We start from the raw sequence: 24,207 nt of genomic DNA, 5'->3' as shown, positions 1-24,207 counted from the left end.
TTCTGCTGTCCTCCTTGCTCCGCCCGACGTTGGTAATTTTGCTGCCTAGGTAGTAGAATGCCTAAACTTCAGCTACTTGGTATCAATCCCGATGTAAGTTTCTCGCTGTTCTCATTTCTGCTACTTCTCATTACTTTCGTCTTTCTTCGATTTTCTCTCAATCCATATTCTGTACTCATTAGATTGTTCATTCCATTCGGCAAATCATCTAATTTAATGTCATCACCGAATCGTATCATTGAAATCCTTTCACCTTGAATTTTAATTCCAGTCCTGAAGCTTTCTTTTATTTCGATCATTGCTTCTTCGATGTACAGTCTGAACAGAAGGGAGCGAGAGACTACATTTTTGTCTTACACCATTTTTAATTCGAGCACTTCGTTCTTGGTCGCCCACTCTTACTATTCCCTCTTGGCTCTTACACATATTGTGTTTACTCGTCTCTCCCTATAGCGTACCAAATGGCTCTGAGCACTATGGGACTCAACTGCTGTGGTCATCAGTCCCATAGAACTTAGAACTACTTAAACCTAACTAACCTAAGGACATCCCACACATTCATGCCCGAGGCAGGATTCGAACCTGCGACCGTAGTAGTCCCACGGTTCCGGACTGCAGCGCCTAGAACCGCACGGCCACCGCGGCCGGCCTTTTGTTCTTCAAAGACAGCGACTGACTGCTGCAATCGCCAGTGCAGAAGATAGTGTGAGGAGTCCACTTGTACGTGGAGACCGATTTTGTAATATAATTCATGAAAAATGACCTGAAACGGTTATCATATGTAGAAGAGATTGTATGTTTGACACCACTGAACCAAAGATATTACCTGAGTGGCAAAATCAGCTGTTAAGTAGGAGCGTGTGGAGCGCAGTCGCAGTTGGCGTTGCACTCTGTTACAGGTAGGCTGTAAGATTTAAAGCTAATGGCCAGCTGTGCGAATTCAGTTGGTGGTCTATGGTCGCAGAATAGTACAGTTTTTACAAAATGAAGTGATAAACGATATTGTTTGTGCTCACACAGAGACAGCAAATGTTAGGTGGTAGTTATAGATATAAAAGAGTAAAGTGTGTATTATTAATTTGTAAGGCTATAAGATTATAAAAAATTGAAGTGATACTGATCGTTAACAAATATTGACCATTACCGATGGCAATTGTAGAAGAGTAATAAATTGATACTGTAACTCAAAGAGAAAACAACTGGAACAAATTTGTAAAGTAATGAAATTTTGTTCAAATGGTTCAAATTGCTCTGAGCACTATGGGACTTGACTACTGAGGTCATCAGTCCTCTACAACTTAGAACTACTTAAACCTAACTAACCTTTAGAACTACTTAAACCTAACTAACCTAAAGACATCACACACATCCATGCCCGAGGCAGGATTCGAACCTGGGACCATAGCTGTCGCGCGGTTCCAGACTGTAGCGCCTAGAACCGTGAAATTTTGTACATTTAGTTTTAAGTACGCAGCAACGCAATGTGGGTTTCGCTGATTTTTACAGTATTGACCCTTTAATGCAGGAATCAAGTATTTCCAGTCAGATTTAATGTATACCTGATTTGTAATATTTTGTGTGTTTTGTAATCCTGATAGAGAGAAGTTTAATTGTTGATTGTGTTTTGTCAAACAGTGTCAGATTTTTTCTCATGTAACAATTAAAGTGTTTTTAATTACGTCAGTAACTGAGAATTGTAGAACAGTTGAGAAGTTCATGGATTTTGAAGTTAATGTAAAATGTTTCGCATCATATTTTGTGATGGAGGAGCTTTATTTTGAATATAATTTTCAAATTGAAGCACTCGATCTTAGCATATCCCCTTATCAGTATCTCATCCTCTTCCATGTCGTGTTTATTTAAATCCAATGAATTTTTTAAAGAAATCATTTTTAAATCAGCATCAGAAAAATATTAATTTGCCAGAATCAGAAAAATATTAATGTCTGTAACAGATTCAGTGCGGACATCATTGCACAGCGCTGAGATAATATCCAGTGTTTTCACTGCACCTTTACAAGGTTATTCATTTATCTGCTGATCTACTGATATTATCTGTATGAAGGTATTCTACGGCCGGCATTGCACTTCGCTGTGCCAAGACTGAATATTTTCTATGCCTACTGTGGAGAGAACAGAATACCAAGATCACATCCGTCGCGACTATAGAGCTAAGAAAAAATTATTTCATTGTTTATTTGCACAGGGAATTTCGTCAGTTTATTGTACAGGGTCATAGAACTCGATGCTCACGAGACTGGGTAAATTTCAGAGGGATTGATTTCATTGTGCTCATTACGTATTGGTTTTGCAGGTTAAGTCATTTGCTCAAAAACATATCACACAGTAATTTTGCGTAAGACTAACATCACGCATTTCATATTCATTGACAGAAAAACAAACGAATTTTTATAGAGAATGTTACAATGGAGCTAGCTGCTGCGTAGAAAGGCGTTGTCTCCTGTGAAAGTGATCCTTTGTTGCCTTGGTGGATGACGGTTTCAGACAACGGTTTCTACCTGCAGTTTATTTTCCTCCTGTATATCGACAAACACTGGAGGTTTTAGAGGGTTCCAGGAGGAAAAAAAAAAATTGCGGACGGAGACCTGTGCCCGAAACCACCGTCGACCGAGACAACAGAGGGTTCTGTCAATGTTAAAGTCGTGTCACAATGGAGAAGAAGTTCGTGTTTCGGCGATTTGCAGTATAAGGTAAACCTACCTAAATTCGCGATATTAAAGATTGTAAATGAAATAGCAAAACAATAGAAATTGTATATTTCACATGCAAGTGAGCAATATATTGCTCTAGTGACCCATGGTAAAGAACATTTAAGAAATGAAAAACTGTTGAAGTTAAAAATGCAGTAAACAAAGTGGGCATGTTAACTGATTTCGTTACAGAATACCTAATTCTGTGATATTATACAGTATACTCAACTTCGTGATAGTGTTCAATTAAGGCATTTACAAATTACATTGAAGCATCGCAGACAAAAACAACTCTTAATTCAAGCTCTTTCATTCTTTCGGCAATTGTAGCTGTCTTTACAAGTGGCGCAGATGACATTTTTGTTCTTTTTCTTCTTTTTCCCCTTAGACACTGGTTTCTTTGTGCTACAATGGTTAGCAGAGTATTCAGGTAACATTCACGCCACACCCTATTTCCTGCTTTTTATTACGAAATTAACCAACTTTACTTCCAGTTCACTAGTAACGGCCAACAGTCTACCCAATTTGCCAATGGTCACGTTGTCTTTGTCATCATCATTGAGGTCTACATAGTTTTCTCAAGAATTCTATAAAATGGAGAAATTTTTAGCAGCTTTGTTTATCGACCACTTTTATTCCAAAACCTTCTGAAGTGCTCCACTAAGGTCATTAGTTGAATAGCATTGTCTTCGTTTACTCAGATGACCCATTTTTGGTTTGCCTTTGTTCTCACATTTGCTTAGATATGGATTCATTGTTTCTGAAATGAACACAAAACTTTAGCGTTTTTGTCGTATTCCTGATTGAATAATTCAGTAATAAGGCTTTGTGCTGTCACGAAATAAACTATATCACGGAGTTAGATAGGTTTATCCTATTCATAGTCAGGAAAAATGAACAATTCGTCGAACTTCAGAGACTCGTTAAAATGTAACACGAATTGAACTCCGAAAGAAGCTTTATAATATGTACTTGCAATTCGATCCACTTGTTGTTTTAGTGATAGTCGTTCATAGATTAAGTGCTGCCGAACTGTTGACCTGCAACAGCAGATTCTCTTCGCAGCTACGAGGCAGCTGCGTCGGCCCGGCTTCTATTTTAGGACGCATTAGGCGTCCTAATTGAGCATGGCGCAATCTGCTGATTTGTTAAGCGTTCGACGTGAGGCGCAACCCAGAACTGGCCCTTAATGGGACGGACGAAAATAGCTGACAGCAGTGAGTGGCGTTTGTCGCTCGGAAAACAAATGCAGCGGACAGTCCTTTATCGCGAGAAGATAACTCGCTCTGCCTGTATAAGCGCAGCGATACGGAAGCAACAGTAGTGAAAACAGGCCCCGTGACACTGACCTATAAATAAGTTCCTGCGATACCTGCGATTCCGTCTAAGGGGAAGTTGGTGGAGGGAGGAGGAAATAGTTTTCACTGTCTCCCTCCCTCCCTCCCTCCTTCCCTCCCAAGTAGTTTCCCAATACCCCTCTATCACCTTTTAACGTGCCACAGATGCCTGACATTTAAATAATAATTACAATAATATATCTTAATTTGTGTTTTTCATGCAGTGGAAGCCCTTTGGTTCAACAAAACACTAATATTCTTTCTCTCAGAGGATGAGCTGCTGCTGACAACAGCTGACCAACTCTTCCTACACGTTCCGCAGTACAGCACGAAGTAACTCACGAACTTTGTCTTGACGCACAATGGATTTATTTCAGTTATTTTATACTATGAGTGTATTTTACATAAAGATGTGGACAGTGGATCGTACAGAAAGTATCATTTATGTTTCACTGTTCGTATCTACATTTCTTCAGTGTTCTTCTCCTATGTAAGGTTCACTGTTTTGGCAAGGTTCGCTTAATTTCAGACAGTGAATTATTGCTCATGGACATGTGAAACATACCAACAGGCGGACGTAAGCGGACAAGCCTAATGACCTGCCAAAGACTGGAAATACCGAGTATTAAAGAAAGCAGTTCAACATTTAGAGGTGACGTTATAGTCATCAAAACAAGAAAGAAACATTTAGAATATGGATACTACCACTAGTATCTTGTACATACGAGTACTTGAAGACATACATCTACAGCTGTAAGATTACTCTGCAATTCACACCTAAGTGCCTGGCAGAGGGTTTATCCAAACATCTTCAAGCTGTTTCCTTGTCGTTTCCTGTCGAACAGTGCGTGAAAACGAACACTTAAATCTTTCCATGCGAACTCTGTTTTCTCTTATTTTCTGATCATGATCAATTCTCCCTATGTAGGTGGACGCCAACAAAATAGCCGGCCGCGGTGGTCTAGCGGTTCAGGCGCTCAGTCCGGAACCGCGCGACTGCTACGGTCGCAGGTTCGAATCCTGCCTCGGACATGGATGTGTGTGATGTCCTTAGGTTAGTTAGGTTTAAGTAGTTCAAAGTTCTAGGGGACTGATGACCACAGATGTCAAGTCCCATAGTGCTCAGAGCCGAGCCAACAAAATATTTTCGCACCCTGAGGGGAAAGTTGTTGATTGAAATTTCATGAGAAATCCCGCCGCAATGAAAACCGCTTTGTTTTAATGATAGCCACCCCAACACGCTATCATGTATCATGTCCATGGCACGCTGTCCGCTACTTCGCTATAATACAAAGCAAGCTGTTCTTCTTTGGACTTTTTCGGTGCCCCCTGTCAATCCTATCTAATCTGAATTACACACAGACAGCAGTATGCCAAGAGAGGGTGTACCAGTTTAGTGTAAGCAGCTTCTTTAGTAGATCTGTTGCATTTTCTAAGTTTTTTGCCAATAAATCTCGATATTTGGCTTGCGTTCCATCAACACTATCTGTGTGACCGTTCTAATTTAAGTTGTTGTTAATTACAACCCTTATATATTTACTTGAGTCTACAGCCTTTAGTTTTGTGTGATTTATCGTTTAACAGAAATATACCAGATTCATTTTAGTACTCATATGAATGACTTCATATTTTTTATTAGTTAGCCAATTGCCACTGTTCACACCACACACATATCTTGTCTAAATTATTTTCCAATTGGTTTTGATCATCTGATGGTTACACGAGCAGGTCAATTACAGCATCATCTGCAAACAACCAAAAAGGGCTGCTCAGACTGTCTCCTAAATCGTTTATATAGATTAGAACAGCGTAGAGCCTATAACACTTCCTTGAGGAACGCCAGCATGTGTTTTACTCGATGATTTTAAAAATGGTTCAAATGGCTCTGAGCACTATGGGACTTACCGTCTTAGGTTATCAGTCCCCTAGACTTAGAACTACTTAAACCTAACTAACCTAAGGACGTCACACATCCATGCCCGAGGCAGGATTCGAACCTGCGACCGTAGCAGCAGTCGATGACTTTCCGTCAATTACTTTGAACAATGACCTTTATGACAGGAAATCGTGAATTCAGTCACACAAATGAGGCGACACTCCATAGGAACGCAGTCTGATTACAAATCGCTTGTGAAGAACACAAGCGAAAGACGCTATCACTACCTTCACTGTACGAGAACAGTGATGAAACACAGTTTTCCAAAATTCCTGCACCAGAGAAAACAAATAAATATTTCAGGAAATCTTCAATGTTCTGTTGATAAGAGAAGGTCTAATATTAAGGAAAAAATTTCAACTTCCTGCGTATGGACTTAGAGTGAACTAGCGAAGATACATGCTGGTGTGAAAGATAATTTCGACAGCAAAGGTGGCAAAGTACTTAGGCAAGAGCAGGGAAGCTGTCTGAACGGTTACAGACGGTAAGCTAGCTTAAGAGTAGGTGGCGTATAAAGCAGATGGTTGGAGGAAAGAGAGAACTTTCTACAGAAAAAGAATCCAGTTGGTACAAAACACTCATGTAGAGTTGAGGAAGATGTTCTTGAAACTTTACCTCAGCACGATATCATTGTGTGGAAATGAGCTTGCACAACCCTCCTCAACAATCTGCCTGCATACAGCTTTGTCCTTTGCTTTTCTCCTCCATCCTCTGATCTCTATCTCAGTGAGGTCAATCAAAACAACGTCCATCCATCTTGTTCTTGATCGCCCCTCCTCATCAAAGAGCACGACCTTCCTGTCAGCACTATCTTGGGCATCCCACATCTGTCATCCTCTATATACTCGTATAATATTCTAACCAATGTCCTCTTAAGTGTACTACTACATCTAGGTATGTCGCCGTTTAACGTTGTTACCAAAAATCTCAAGAAGTATATGACCGATTTACTTAAAATGTTTACACGATACTATAATGAACATTCGGACGGACATGGGCTACACACTTTGTTAATATGTGTAATGTATAAATGGGGAAAACATGTTACCAAAAGTCTCCAAAAATTCTTGAGTGATTTATTTCAGAATTTTTACACAGTTCTCTAATAAACATTCTAACAGGCATAGACTATTTTTTCTTAAACCACAGAGAACAGATTTCCGTTAAAACCTATTGGGATAAGGAAGCTTTATGTGCTGAACTCTGCTGTGAAAATGAGTGCTTTTTTTTCTCACAGTCAGTTTTAACTACAATAGAGGGACATTTACACAGTTAGAAAAATTGTATAGGTAACAATGTGTTCTTTTTGTGCCGGCCACTGTGGCCGAGCGGTTCTAGGCGCTTCAGTCCGGAACCGCGTTGTTGATATGGTCACAGGGTCGAATCCTGCCTCGGGCATGGGTGTGTGTGATGTCCTTAGTTTAGCTTAGTTAGGTTTAAGTAGTTTTAAGTCTAGGGGACTGATGACCTCAGATCTTAAGTCCCATAGTGCTTAGAGCCATTTGAACCATTTTGTTGTTTTGTTTTCTTTCTCGCAGTTGGTTTTCACAGACAACAGCAAAGTCGCACATACGTCTTATTGGCTTATAATTAGAATACTATTACGGAATCCGATTTTGAAATAACAGTAGACAAGGCTTAAGGTCAGAGAGAGCGGGAAGAGGAGATGGGCTGGGAGGGGGGGGGGGGAGGGGGGGCGGAGATAAACATGGGAAAGGAGGAGATGGTCGGAGAGAGGGGGAGGAGGATAAAGATAGAGAGAGGGGGAGGATGTGGACATGGACAAAGAGAAGGGGACGGACAGAGTGAGGGGCGAGAAAGAGTTCAAGACTTATATGCAATTCCCATACGTATTTAGCATTGCCATGTTCGCTAGTATTTGATAAGTTTACCTATACCTTCCTCTTGCCCTAGTTGCTATATTTCATGGTTACGTCTCATGCTCTATTCGTATGTGCCTCACACGCCCGTAGATACCTCACACAGATTTTGTAGCCAAAATGTTCTGAGACTGTTTACATCCACATTTGTTATCGTCAACACTTCTTACTCATACATAACAATCAGTCGAACACGAGAATTCTGGTAATGTACTTCTAATTTCGTTGTTTTTGTCGATGCAAAGTTCCTAAGTATCTCTGAGTTAGCAAAACAGCTCTATTTTCTGCTTGTATCTTTTCTCTGATACGTTATCTTGTATTATCGTCACTAGTTAAAAGAAGATCTAGATAACTTGCGCAACGAAAGCCTTTAAATATTTATTAGAGGCCTTAACGTCATGTAATGTCTTCTAGTCTGACAATTCGGCACTGTCATATATTTCGACTTTCACTTGCAATGAGGTCAGTTTTTGCTCTTTTCTGCTTCTATCAATTCATATATTTCTCTCGGGGTGGTTCTTAACATAACTGCAACATCATCTGTATAAGCACAAATCTGACTGGATTTCATTACTACTCGCCTCTTGTAATCCTACCCTTCCAAACATCATTATTAAACTTCTCTGTCTCTGCACGCAAATTTTGAAAGCTTCGAGAGGCGTAAGATAAGCAAAAGAAAAACTTTTTACTTCATTTTCTCTTGCTGTTGACTCCAGTTTTTGCGTCTAGGGGTACATTCTTGCGGCTGAAATTTTGATTTAACGTTGTGGATTCCTGATGACTAAATAACTGATGAAGATTTGCATGAACTATTCTTGAAGTCTATTATTCTTTGTCACGTTTTTCAATATCACACTGTATTTACAATTTACACTTCTATCACACTACAAATTACATTATTAGTGACACAATCAAAAACATGTCTGATTCCATTAGAGGCAACCCACTATTACTAATATTCTGAGGTACTCACAGTATTCCAAAAAGTTTACAAAACAAAAGAGTTTACAAACTTTCTTGACAAAAGAAGAATCACCACCAAGTTATATCATTATTTTATAAATGAATCCGGAAATAAATTTAATAATTGTGCAATTGATAATATTAATGTTAATTATGCCAGAAATTTTGAAATTTCAAATATTTCTAAAACAGAATAATTTTAACTGTACATACAGTGTAACAAATTATTTTTTTTTAATACATTGTAGTCTGAAATATAATACATCGTATACAAAATTATATGACATTATTTTAGTTAAACTACTAAGATAATGTTTACCTATACAAGAATCTATAGTATAAATGGTACCGGTTATATCTATTAAATAGGTAATGTTATAGGAGGGCGTCCCATCACACTGCCTCGTCTCTTGTTTTATACTGAACTGAGTTAAACAGAGCTGCAAAGAGACAATCGCCTTATTTTGCTCTTGATATAGAGTTAAAGCTTTTGGTCATTTTGTTATTTCGTGGAGAACGCGTAAAAAGAAGCAATGACAAGCATTTGAAATATGTGCGTCACATACATTATTTTCAGTCACGATTTGTCTTGAAAAGTCTGCCCTCCATTGTGGCTAATACAGCTGAATCCTGGTCCGAGAGTGATCCGGCACGACCCCTTGAAACTTGCGGGGGACCGTTCGTGCCCTTCTACACCGGCCGAGCGCTTAGCCCGATCGGTACTTAACCGCTCACTAGGCGTGGGCGACTAGGCAATGCATGTGCACTTGTTCTGTGTTTTCAGAGGCATTCACCTGGACTTGCATGTAACAGCAGAATGGCGACTAACAGCAGTGCTTAATCATGTCAGCGGAATTGCTGCGGACATGAATAAACATGCTTAGGAACAAGATTTTGAGCTTGTTAGAATGACCAGGCCAAGGCTGCGTAATTTCCTAAGCCGCAAGAAACGCCTACCCCCGATTTCTCAACTAATCAACTTTCTTGTGTCTCTTTAGAGTTCACCTCCACGTTTAGTTTTGCGAAGATCGCCAGAGTAACGTCCACTACATTCAAGGCAACACGGAACACGCTTTGGTCTCGTCTAGAATTGCCAACATGCACAAAACCAATACTTAGTTACTTGTCCCATAAACCATGTTCACGATAAGCGTTATGGCGTGGTGTCACAACAAACACACACTCTATAAAAATGGCAAATTATTTCTATTCAAGAATTCTGTAGTATAGGAGGAGTTGTTAAGGAGAATCATTTTAATCTACATTTGAGAACATTTCTGATATCTATCACTCATTTTCTTTCCTTGGGTAGATAGTCAGACAGTTTTATACCTGCATGTTCACCCCTTTTTATACCGAAGTCAGATTATTTAAAGGGTAATGCAGATGACATTACCTTCTTATTCTATACTCGTGAATATCTCTGTTGCTCTTTCAAACTCAAATGGTTTGTTGATAACAAATTTCGTAAGTGAATAAATGCACTTTCAGGCTGTGGTTAACATTCCAATTTACTTAAAACCGCACGCAAATCTAATGACCTTCTTTTGTGCAATAAATACTTTCTGTCTAAATGACGAGTTATTCCAGAGTTTTATCCCACAAGACCTCAATGAATGAACATATGCCAAATATATCAACTTAGTGACTAGTGCATCTCCAAACTTGGCAATTACTTTACGGCAAAAGTAGCCGTACCTAAATGTTTTAGTGGCTCTGTTATATGGCTTTTACACTTTAAGTTTTCATTAATGTGTCCACCTTAGAACTTAGAATTTTCGACTCTATGTTATTTCGTGTTGATAGTCTATGTTAACAGGAGGTGGGATAAATTTGGCAGTACAAAACTGGATGAGCTGCGTGAGTTTAAAGCTAGCCCACTTGTGCAAAACAAGTCAGGAACTTTCCCAAAAGCTAAGCGGTTGTGGATCGATCCCCTATTCAAATTACTGTGACGCCAGCGATGTTGCATCACATTGATGTCAACTCGCGGCTGTCTTAGTTTTGCGGGTGGACTGCCGTGTATGAGCTGGACTTCGCAAGGACCTCTCCAGACCAACTACCTAATTTTGTGGCTCAAATGGTTCAAATGGCTCTGGTCACTATGGAACTTAACATCTTAGGTCATCAGTCCCCCAGAACTTAGAACTACTTAAACCTAACTAACCTAAGGACATCACACACGTCCATGCTCGAGGCAGGATTCGAACCTGCGACCGTAGCAGTCCCGCGGTTCCGGACTGCAGCGCCTAGAACCGCACGGCCACAGCGGCCGGCCCTAATTTTGTAAGACTACAGTAAGAGAGTATGCGAGGTGATTAAGGACAAGTAGAGTATTAAATATTAACAATCGTTAACGCAACCAGTCAGTTTCCATGTTATTATTTACTTACAGTGCATAATCAGCTGTAAGTTGCTAACCACACGTCTTCGTTCGAAGATTAAATTATTACACATTCGAAACTAGTTATATGTTGTATATAATCAACAACAAAGAGTGGCTGATTGCGGTTATTATCTTTATAGCTAAAATTGTCGGACATTCAATCTATTTTACTGTCACAGGCCTTTAATTTGTCGGAAAAATTTTAACGTTTTTCCGAATTTATTTTGCTACACTTCCTAATTCCGCACGTGGACTTTTTCTTAGGCATATGCACATTTATTTATTTAACGTGACAAGATTAGGACACCAGACCCTCTCTTACATCTAACCAGAATTCTACACAGTTTACATCAGCTACTATGAGCATCTTATTAAATACTTTTAATATGGAATACAATATTGAGAAATTACTGTAGTGCAGAAAAAAACACAGTTTATATTCGTTCGTGAGAAGTACAGTAGTAAAGACATACGCTCTAAGAAGAAGGGAAAAAAAAGTAAAGAGGATGCACCACTGAGGAATTTATCTGAATAGGAGGGAAACCGATAGATGGGATGTACATGTATAGACAAACATGTGATTACAATTTCAGAAAAACTGGATAATGTATTCTAGAGAAAGAGCTTAAAGAACTGAGCCAGTTCATAACCCGTTGGCCCATTTTGGCAAGCAGTTAATCCACTTAGGATTGATTGCTGTATGTCGTCCTGGGGGATATCGTGCCAAATTGTGCCCAAATGGTGCTTAGATCGCCAGAATCCCGAGCTGGTTGGAGGCCCTGCCCGTAATTCTCCAAACGGTATCGATTATGGAGAGATCTGGTGACCTTGGTGACGTCCGCAACTTGTGGTTTAGTGCCTAGCGTTGGTGCTTCTGGATCACGGGGTCCCGGGTTCAATTCCCGGCCGGGTTGGGGACACTCTGTCCTGGGACTGGATGTCTGTGTTCTCATCATCACTTCATCATCATTCGTGAAAGTGGCTAGAGTGGACTGTGTAAAGATTGGTGCTTTGTAGGAGCGTTGATGACCGCGCAGTTGAGCGCCCCACAAACCAAACAACAAAAACGACCTTGCTGGCCAAGGTAATCGCGAAGACAAGCAGTAGCAACTCTCGCCGTGTGCGGACGGCATTATCTTGCTGAAATGTAAGCCCAGGATGACTTGCTTGAAGGGCAACGAAACGGGCCACAGAATATCGTCACGTACCGCTGTGCTGTAAGAGTGGCACGGATGACAACCATAGGTGTTCTGCTATGAAATGAAATGACACCCCAGACGTCCACTCCCGCTTGTCGGGCAGTATGGCGGTGGACAGTCAGGTTGGTATCCCACTGCTGTCCAGGTCGCATCGAGACACGGGATCCTGATAACCTAATGCGTCAGTTGGACGCAATTTGGCATAAATCCATCAGGAGGACATTCAACAACTTTGTCAACCAGTGGCAAGCGGAGTATCTGCTTGCATGAGAGCTCGAGATGGACCAACACGTTATTGACTTGCTCAGTTTGTGAAGCTCTTTCTCTTGAACATACCATCCAATTTTCTGAAACTGTAACCATTCTTTTCTCAGTACGTCTACATCACATCTACCGGCTTCCATCCCTTTCAGATGATTCCTTCGTGGTGCGTTGTTTCCTTCTTTCTTTTCTTTCTCATCTTAGAGTGCATTATAGGCTGATAGATTTAAATATGAGCGTTAGCAGCAACTGATATGAGAGAAGCGATGGAAGATGGTGAAAAGAGGAAAATGTGGAAACACGATTAATGAAGATAGGAGCAAAGGAAGTGTATATGTTAATTTTTGAGGGACGTAATGAGGGTGACGGAAAAAAATAGCGCCAGTTTTTTCTTAAAGCAGCAGGATATTCAATTATCTCCAGAGGGCAGGGCAGCTTGTTCCAGAGGCGGACAGCAGCAACGGAGAAGGAAGTCACGAATGTTTTTGTTTCGTGGCTGGGCACAGCTAGGGCACTAGATAAGTGAGATAGTATGTTTAGATTATCGTGAAGTGATAGGTGTGTGTCATCTTATTCAAAGCCATGGAATATGAATTTATTCCCAGATATTCTTTACATAAATATGATGACAACCAAACATGCAGTGCAACGTGTGCTCTTAGTCGTTACTGTTGTAACTGCGTCCGTATACAAGAGAATTCGATTTGCTTCTTTCGAAAATTATTTTAATATTAAACGAATTAATTTTAAATGATACATGCCATCGTTGTAAATTTGTCTGTGAAAATGTCATCGGGCTAAAACTTGCTAGTATGCAAAACAGATGTCGAAATTAAAGTTTCACTGATTCCAACAAATTAAACAGCTTATGATAGAACCAAATGGTTTCAGCCTTCAGCAAGTACATTAAGGCTGTGGGCCCAGATATGAGAAAACTAACTGCGTTCCACGGTAACGGAAATATCTGGGAGCCCATAATGGATAAAAGAAGTGCAACCAGTTTGGAAGCACGGGTTCCGTCCGATCATTTTGAAATAGGTCTACCGTGGCATAACAACTTCAGACAAATGCCAGGACCATTCTTTTCACTCTCTCCATTCCAGTCCATTTAACGTAGTGTTTCACGATTTCGACGAGATGCTGAAAGTTAATCTTTCTTTTCTTCCTTTATATAAGCCTTCGCGACCAATGCTTTTGGTGAATAATCTCTACGGCATTACTGACGTCGAACATTACTGTTAACTACTGGCTGCCGCAGCACAGATCTCCTAGCTTGTCCTTGGCACATTTTCAACTTATTTGAAGTCTCCTTCACACTAGATTAGTGGGTCTCCTATAACTATATACAAAGAGGTGAAAAAATCACGGGACGCCTCCTAATATAGCGTCGGATCTGCTTTTGCCCGGCGTAGTTCAGAAACCCCCCGTAGCATGTTCTCAACAAGTCGTTAAAAGTCCCCTGCAGAAATGTTGAGCCACACGGCTTTCATTGCCGTCCATAATTGCGAAAGTGTTGCTTGTTTGTTAGCACTGACAACTACACGTAAACGCTGCTGCTCTCGGTCTTCAACTTACGTGAAAACCGTCGGCCACTGCGTTGACCGTGTTGAGAGGCAATGCCTGAAATCTGGTATTGTCGGCACACTTTACACACTGTGGATCTCAAAATACTGAATTCCAAAACGATTTCCGAAATGGATTGACCCGTGCATCTAGCTCCAACTACCATTCCGCGTTCAGAGTCTGTTAATTCCTGCTGTGCGGCCATAATTACGCCGGAAACCTTTTCAAATGAATCACCAGTGTACAAATGAGAGCTCTGCCAATGCAATGCTGTTTCACACCTTGTCTACGCGATACTATCACCATCTCTATATGTGCATATCGCTGTCCCATGAGTTTTGTCACTTCATTGCATAAAGAATATTCTCACGAATGTGGTTTTTATTAGATGGAAATAAATTAATTAAACCTGATTGAAACGTTGAGAAAATTTGTTTCTTTGAATGCTGTTTAAAATTTTAGCAAGTTACTTTGATAAAGGTCAAAATAATGTTTACCATGTGTGGCTCTGTAATCAACTGTGTAAGTATCTGACTCAAAGTCCAAAGGTCAACATCGGTTCAATCCTCAGGTGGTCTTGGGATGCATCCTGTCACTCGTCGCTTGTTTCACCTCTGTCGACGATTTATATGCCTAAAAAATGTCGAGCTGCACGGTGTTTGGAGACCCTCCTACAACTGTCTAGGTCAACTGTCTAGGTCAGTTCAAAGGTCGGAGCAAGGCAAGAGCAAAGGCCGATTCCTAGAAAGGTACTGTTGTGTTCCAACTAACATTCGGTTTCAGAACGCTTAACTTTATTCCTTTTTTGTCGAAGTACGTAACGTATTCGTAGATGAGGAAGGATAGTTGAAATCTTTTTTGTTAAAATTGAGTACCGTTATTAACTAACTTGGTGCCAGTCCCGGCTTCGCACAAGTAGTACTAAATGTCTACGGCCGGACGTTGTAATACAACATATACACAAACCTTCCTCGTAAGTCTGTTAGTATATTAATGGCAACAGTATCCAAATCCATACAGTAGTTCCTCAGATTAGGCTTCACACACGAAAAACGCGGCGGGAAAGGTAATGTACAATATGTATATATCTACATTATCTTCAAGCAATTCATCATGCAGCTTTGTTTTATTCTATTAAAATGTACGACTTATTTCTATTGCCGTTTTCAATAATTTTTTTATGTCACACCACAGGGTTTAGCAATAGAGGCACTTAATTTCAAACGATAGGGGACAAAGAAGGTGTGCTGCGGTAATTACCAGTTTAACAAGTCTGAATAGTTGAAAGGTTTAGCCTACCACAAGTTTACCATCCTTCGGGTGACTTGAGATATACAAAGAGCCATCACTAATTCCCAGAACTACCGCTAATCTAGCCATATCCATGGCGGAACTTATGCATAAAAAAAATGGGAACCTGTTGCAGTATCCACTGCCGCCTCACGACTAGATGCTGAAACTGCGGAGCGCTGCGTACATAGATAGGTCGGACCGTTTCTGGAGTCACTCCCTAGCTCTTACTCTTTATTAAACATTTATCACTATGCTGAATATTCCTTCGCCTATCAACGTCAGAACCTCCCAAGCACCATACAATGACTTGCTGTTGTGTTTTTGTTGTTTGTCTTAGTTTGAAGTGGCATCAATGGGTAACTGGAACCCCGTAGCTCTATGTCTCTCTCTCATCAGAAAGTGAGTGCTGCTTTTAATGAACTCACGGCCACCCACTTCGTTATGTGCAGATCGTTTTTGCTCGAACTGGTAGTGAACGGAAAAGAAGTTGGCAGCAGCATTTGTCGAGAAATCGTTTGTGTGTACGCGGGGAATGGCGAGACATGTGGAGCTAGCGCCGCACTCACCGGCTGCACAAGGAGAAATACTTTTCTTTCCTTACCTTTCCTTTTCAACTGCAATAACATAGAGGAAAAAGCTAGTTCTGCAGAGACCGGTGCAAGTGATGCCAGCTGTCCATTTTTTCATGGACTGGCCGTTAGTTAGTAAATAAAGTTACTGAAGTGCATCGTAAATTTTGACAAAAAAAGACTTCAACTGTCCTTCCTCAACTTCGAAAACGTTTCGTTTCTCGGTAAGAAATTCTACCGTTTGTACTTGAATAGAAAGAGGAAAAAAGTTAAACCGAAGAGTGGGCGATATTACCCACTAGTTCGCATCTGAGTCTACTTAAAAGAAGCTAAACAGTATCGTCACTTTAATTCAGAACGTGCGTCATATCCGTATAATTTATTTATTTACCCCATTTCCTTCAGTACCGTTCTGCGACTCAGCGTGGAATGTCAGATCCCTTAATCGGTCAGGTAGGTTAGAAAATTTAAAAAGGGAAATGGATAGGTTAAAGTTGGATATAGTGGGAATTAGTGAAGTTCGGTGGCAGGAGGAACAACACTTTTGGTCAGGCGAATACAGGATTATAAATACAAAATCAAATAGGGGTAATGCAGGAATAGGTTTAATAAGGAATAAAAAATAGGAGTGCGGGTAAGCTCCTACAAACAGCATAGTGAACGCATTATCGTGGCCAAGATAGACACGAAGCCCGCGCCTACTACAGTAGTACAAGTTTATATGACAACTAGCTCTCAGATGACGAAGAAATTGAAGAAATGTATGATGAAATCAAAGAAATTATTCAGATAGTGAAAGGACACGAAAATTTAATAGTCATGGGTGACTGGAACTCGGTAGTAGGAAAAGAGAGAGAAGGAAACATAGTAGGTGAATATGGATTGGGGCTAAGAAATGAAAGAGGAAGCCGCCTGGTAGAATTTTGCACAGAGCACAACTTGATTATAGCTAACACTTTGTTCAAAAATAATAAAAGAAGGCTGTATACATGGAAGAAGCCTGGAGATACTGATAGGCTTCAGATAGATTATATAATGGTAAGACAAAGATTTAGGAACCAGGTTTTAAATTGTAAGACATTTCCAGGGGCAGATGTGGACTCTGGCCACAATCTATTGGTTATGAACTGCAGATTAAAACTGAAGAAACTGCAAAAAGGTGGGAATTTGAGGAGATGGGACCTGGATAAACTGAAAGAACTAGTGGTTGTTGAGAGTTTCAGGGAGAGCATTAGAGAACAATTCACAAGAATGGGGGAAAGAAATACAGTAGAAGAAGAATGGGTAGCTTTGAGAGATGAAATCGTGAAGGCAGCAGAGGATCAAATAGGTAAAAAGACGAGGGCTAGTAGAAATCCTTGGATAACAGAAGAAATACTGAGTTTAATTGGTGAAAGGAGAAAATATAAAAATGCAGTAAATGAAGCAGGCAAAAATGGATACTAACGTCTCAAAAATGAGAACGACAGGAAATGCAAAATGGCTAAGCAGGGATGGCTAGAGGATAAATGTAAGGATGTAGCGGTTTATCTAACTAGGGGTAAGATAGATACAGCCTACAGGAAAATTAAAGAGACCTTTGGAGAAAAGAGAACCACTTGCATGAAATCAAGAGCTCAGGTGGAAACCCAGTTCTAAGCAAAGAAGGGAAAGTAGAAAGATGGAAGGAGTATATAGAGGGTCTATACAAGGCGATGTACTTGAGGACAGTATTATAGAAATGGAAGAGGTTGTAGATGAAGATGAAATGGGTGATACGATACTGCGTGCAGAGTTTGACAGAGCACTGAAAAACCTGAGTCGAAACAAAGCCCCGGGAGTAGACAACATTTCATTAGAACTACTGACAGCCTTGGGAGAGCCAGTCCTGACAATACTCTACCATCTGGTGAGCAAGATGTAGGAGACAGGCGAAATACCCTCAGACTTCAAGAAGAATATAATAATTCCAATCCCAAAGAAAGCAGGCGTTGACAGATGTGAAAATTACCGAACAATCAGTTTAATAAGCCACAGCTGCAAAATAAAATACTAACGCAAATTCTTTACAGACGAATGGAAAAACTAGTAGAAGCCGACCAAGGGAAAGATCAGTTTGGATTCAGTTGAAATATTGGAACACGTAAGGCTATACTGACCCTACGACTTATCTTAGAAAATAGATTAAGGAAAGGCAAATCTAAGTTTCTAGCATTTGTAGACTTAGAGAAAGCTTTTGACAATGTTGACTGGAATACTCTCTTTCAAATTCTGAAGGTGGAGGGGGTAAATTACAGGGAGCAAAAGGCTATTTACAATTAGTACAGAAACCAGATGGCAGTTATAAGAGGCGAGGGACATGAAAGGGAAGCAGTGGTTGGGAAGGGAGTGAGACAGGGTTGTAGCCTCTCCCTCATGTTATTCAATCTGTATATTGAGCAAGCAGTAAAGGAAACAAAAGAAAAATTCAGAGTAGGAATTAACACCCATGGAGAAGAAATAAAACTTTGAGGTTGTAATTGTAATTCTGTAAGAGACAGCAACGGACCTGGAAGAGCATCTGAACGGAATGGACAGTGTCTTGAAAGGAGGATATAAGATGAACATGAACAAAAGCAAAACGAGGATAATGGAATGTAGTCGAAGTAAGTCGGGTGATGCTGAGGGAATTAGATTAGGAAATGAGACACTCAAAGTAGTAAAGGAGTTTTGCTATTCGGGGAGCAAAATAACTGATGTTGGTCGAGTAGACAGAATATAAAATGTAGACTGCCAATGGCAAGGAAAGCCTTTCTGAAGAAGAGAAATTTGTTAACATCGAGTATAGATTTAAGTGACAGGAGGTCATTTCTGAATGTATTTGTTTGGAGTGTAACCATGTATGAAAGTGAAACATGGACAATAAATAGTTTGGACAAGAAGAGAATAGAAGCTTTCGAAATGTGGTGCTACAGAAGAATGCTGAAGATTAGATGGGTAGATTACGTAACTAGTGAGGAGGTATTGAATAGGATTGGGGAGAACAGAAATTAGTGGCACAACTTGACTAGAAGAAGGGATCGCTTTGTAGGACATACTCTGAGGCCTCAAGGGATCAGCAATTTAGTATTGGAGGGCAGCGTGGAAGGTAAAAATCGTAGAGGGAGACCAAGAGATGAATAGACTAAGCAGATTCAGAACGATGTAGGTTGCAGTAGGTACTGGGAGATGAAGCAGCTTGCACAGGAAAGAGTAGCATGGAGAGCTGCATCAAACCAGTCAGGACTAAAGACCACAACAACAACAACAAACAACATATACATGACGTTTAGATCTACGTCAGGCCACTCAGTACACAGACTTAAGTTTCCCGTTGTTTCGCTAATCTGCATAAAGTAAATTCCGGAGTGGTTAGTTTGAAAAGGCCATAATATACACTCCTGAAAATGGAAAAAAGAACACATTGACACCGGTGTGTCAGACCCACCATACTTGCTCCGGACACTGCGAGAGGGCTGTACAAGCAATGATCACACGCACGGCCCAGCGGACACACCGGGAACCGTGGTGTTGGCCGTCGAATGGCGCTAGCTGCGCAGCATTTGTGCACCCCCGCCGTCAGTGTCAGCCAGTTTGCCGTGGCATACGGAGCTCCATCGCAGTCTTTAACACTGGTAGCATGCCGCGACAGCGTGGACGTGAATCGTATGTGCAGTTGACGGACTTTGAGCGAGGGCGTATAGTGGGCATGCGGGAGGCCGGGTGGACTTACCGCCGAATTGCTCAACACGTGGGGCGTGAGGTCTCCACAGTACATCGATGTTGTCGCCAGTGGTCGGCGGAAGGTGCACGTGCCCGTCGACCTGGGACCGGACCGCAGCGACGCACGGATGCACGCCAAGACCGTAGGATCCTACGCAGTGCCGTAGGGGACCGCACCGCCACTTCCCAGCAAATTAGGGACACTGTTGCTCCTGGGGTATCGGCGAGGGCCATTCGCAACCGTCTCCATGAAGCTGGGCTACGGTCCCGCACACCGTGAGGCCGTCTTCCGCTCACGCCCCAACATCGTGCAGCCCGCCTCCAGTGGTGTCGCGACAGGCGTGAATGGAGGGACGAATGGAGACGTGTCGTCTTCAGCGATGAGAGTCGCTTCTGCCTTGGTGCCAATGATGGTCGTATGCGTGTTTGGCGCCGTGCAGGTGAGCGCCACAATCAGGACTGCATACGACCGAGGCACACAGGGCCAACACCCGGCATCATGGTGTGGGGAGAGATCTCCTACACTGGCCGTACACCTCTGGTGATCGTCGAGGGGACACTGAATAGTGCACGGTACATCCAAACCGTCATCGAACCCATCGTTCTACCATTCCTAGACCGGCAAGGGAACTTGCTGTTCCAACAGGACATTCGCGAGAATTACGCTTCAAATCTCTACCCATACACCAAGACTAAGGTTTTCCGCGATTAAGGTGAACGCCGGGATGATTCCTGTGAAAAGACAAGGTCGATTCAGTCCCTTTTCTTCCCCAAATTCGATAGTGTGCTCCGCCTAAAGGGGCCTAGTACTCAGAGGGACGTTTAACCCTAATTTTCCCGCAAGCGACTGGTCATTAAAACAGAAAGATATTTCTTGAAGACTTAACGTAATATGATAGGAGACTACAAAGCGAACTGCAATTACTTTTAGTCGCTTAGTGGCTCTAGTCAAGTCGGACGTGTGATACTGGTGTTGCGTACGAATTTCTGTTTGTTCTCTTGTACGTAAATTGCTCGCAATAGCTCCGGGCGAGTTGCGCTCATGGTGCCGAAGCATGGCTGAATTTTCTGTTGTGTATTTTGTTTCTGAGTCTGAAATCATTCTTGCTGTGCCAATTGTGTCCACGGGGCTGGTGTGGTTTGTTGATTGAAAGGCGAATAGACAACTACAGCGTGTGGTGCGATGTGGCGATGTGTCGATAGCATCGTGCCCAGCATAAATTACCGTTTACTTGCTGCTCTGACATTTAAAATCGCGGCGCACAGTAAGCCGTCGCTTGTGCTCGCAGACAACCGTAAATACCAGCGAGGAGTGATGCAGGCAGGCTTGGAACTTGGCGACTAACAGATACTTTTGCGATGAAACGGACAGCCCTATTTCTGGAGGAATTGACACAGATCGCAATATGCTTGCGTTATTTACGACAAGTTAAAGTAATTCTGAAGCACAATGAACTTCGTATCCCATCAGTCACCATAATCACAATTAGGAAAGCTTTTTAACTAGGCTAGTAGCGGTCGCGCGTGGTAGCCGCCTGGTCTAGGGAGGGGGGGGGGGGGAGGCGGCTTGTCACGGTCCGCGCGGCTCCCCTCGTCGGAGGTTCGAATCCCCCCTCGGGCATGGGTGTGTCTGTTGTCCTTAGTGTAAGTTAGATTAAGAAGTGCGTAAGCTAACGGGACCGATGACATCAGCAGTTTGGTCCTATAACACCTTACCACAAATTATAAAAATTAGTCCAGTAGGTCAACTGCTCCAAGCTTAGATAGCCTCTATAAATATGAGATGGAAAGCGAAAAGCGAAATATTGCCGAAATTTTTGTATTTTGAGCTTTTGAAATTTCTACGTTCAGCATTAAATTTTGACCATTTCGTAAGAAAAAGAAATAAGATATATCTCTAAATTTGTGTGGGTTATGACAGGTTGAATAGTGGTGATGGGAAATGTGTGTTTCGAGATGAGGCTTTTTATTAAGACAGTTTAATTTGACACACTTAAAAAACAAATTCTGTATACGTATTACGCTTAAACTCTCCTTCGTCAATGGTAGAGACTTCTTTAATATTACCCCTCAAGTGGTTACATTATAGTGTACAAAGTTTAATACCAAATAAACTCAACTTGTTGAGAAAAATTCAAGTACCCTTCACAGCTTTTTTTGGCAAAATATTAATATTTTTACTCGGTGTTATGGCACCTTTCAGATGAAATGTTGATTTTGAAGCCATTAATGGGCCCAAAACCACCCAAAAGTTTTGAATTCTCAAAATCTTCCAAAATAGGCTACAGAGATACCATACTTTATAATACCCATAGGGTTCCATTTTCTACCTCTAAAGTACTTGTCTCTGAAGGAGTTGAAGGTCATTCACAAGCATCATTCTCGCCTCTTCTTCTTTTGTTCTGGAATATCTGTCTGGTCAGATTCTTCCTCAGGATCTTCATAGTGACTTATTGTATGTTTTGTTTCGGGTTCTGGTTCTATTTCTATCTTTGCCGTAGGTCCTAATCTATGCGCGCGAAGGATAGGAAAACTTTTCCAACCTACTTTCGAGGTCTCACAGCCAACAACTGCATACGACTTTAGTTTTTTTTAACGTTGGATATTATAATTTCGATGCGCGAATTGGTTGCTGTCACATGTGTGGGCATGCATATCCTCCGAAAGCTCGATCCCCAGTGCTTCGTTTTGTCATGACGCTGGGGTGAGTGAGACAAGCATATAACGGGCGCATGTAATGCGGCCATCGCATATTTTCCTATGAAAGTAGTTAACTAATTGAAAATGTGACCGTGAAGGCATCAGACTACCCAACGCGGAGCTACAACTAAATTTCAGTACGCGCGGTAATTTACCTTGCTTCTGTGTGCCTTTACTGACAACTACTAATTAGACTGAAACAAAACACCTATGGCAAATGGAAATTTGGTATGGCGTGTTAGAATACAATCACTGAATCACGTAATACTCTAATAACTTAACAACTACAATAATCATTCCTACCATCATGCACTCACATTAATGTACTATTCGTGGACTAAGCAATGTAATTACTCTTGCAGATAATATAGTGGAGTTACTATAATGAATAACTTATTGCAATGGCTGAAACAGTACGCTCGTAACAAAGCTTTATACTTGAGTGCCCATATAACTTCCAATGAAGGGTTGCGAAAATAGTTAAATAAAGAAATCTGTTATTTACACTGCGTTTAACTCTTTATGTTCAGAATGTGGACGCGAAACGACAGTGAGAAACATAACATACAAGTAAATATCACTTAGCTGTATTGCTGCTGTGACGTCACGGTCTAGTTGCAGATAATTTCCATGTCCTTCCTCGTTCATTGCAAAGCCACGTTACATTAGTTATTACATGGTGGCACATCTCTTTTTGTAGTATCTCCATATAAAGATACGTTATTCCTCCATATTTAGTTCTTCGATCATCAGAGAACGTACACAAAGCACACGCCATTGCCATAATGAGCCGACTGTCACAGATAACTAATATCGAAGTTATTACAATAAAATAAGTCTGCCTAGCTAGTGCAGCTCTCGTACGAGGACGATAAATGTTTTACATTCTTTGTTTCTTTTTAACACACGTTACGATTTTCAGTTTAGTTTTACTTCTGAAATAATTTATTACACAAATAACGTTATTCACAGATAATGAAGTGGTCAGACGGAAATGATAACATTTACGCTATTTGCTAACGCTACTAACAGATGGCGTTACTGTATACAGTCTCAGAACATTGGCGGATACTTTCGATTCCAGAGTGGATTATAAACTGAAATTAATAAGCTCTCAAATAATTACGCTGTGTTTCTGTGTTTAGCCGGCCGCGGTGGTCTCGCGGTTCTAGGCGCGCAGTCCGGAACCGTGCGACTGCTACGGTCGCAGGTTCGAATCCTGCCTCGGGCATGGATGTGTGTGATGTCCTTAGGTTAGTTAGGTTTAAGTAGTTCTAAGTTCTAGGGGACTAATGACCACAGCAGTTGAGTCCCATAGTGCTCAGAGCCATTTTTTGTTTCTGTGTTTCGCAAGTGAATGACTTTAACAGTATGTTATTGCCTCGACAGAACTGTGTCGTTACGAACAGGGGTGCTTAGAGAGTACGTGAATGTAACACAAAATAGTGTTCACGATAAAACATTGCTTGCTCACCGCCTAGTCTTAGGCGAATTACAATTTGTGCAAAACGTCTGCGAAACTGTTTGCGCAAAGGACTGAATGGAAAAAAGAAGAATAGGGTCGATCTCCCCTTAGACATCGAGATCATTAGAGGCGAAGCACAAGCTCGGAAAGTTGCAAGGATTGGGAAGGAAATAGTGCGTGCGCTTTCGAAGAAAACACAACGGCATCTGCCTGTAGCGATTTAG

The sequence above is a fragment of the Schistocerca gregaria genome, chromosome 2, assembly GCF_023897955.1.
Source record: "Schistocerca gregaria isolate iqSchGreg1 chromosome 2, iqSchGreg1.2, whole genome shotgun sequence".
Classification (NCBI taxonomy): Eukaryota; Metazoa; Arthropoda; class Insecta; order Orthoptera; family Acrididae; genus Schistocerca; species Schistocerca gregaria.
Note: the sequence above shows the minus strand (reverse complement) of the source record.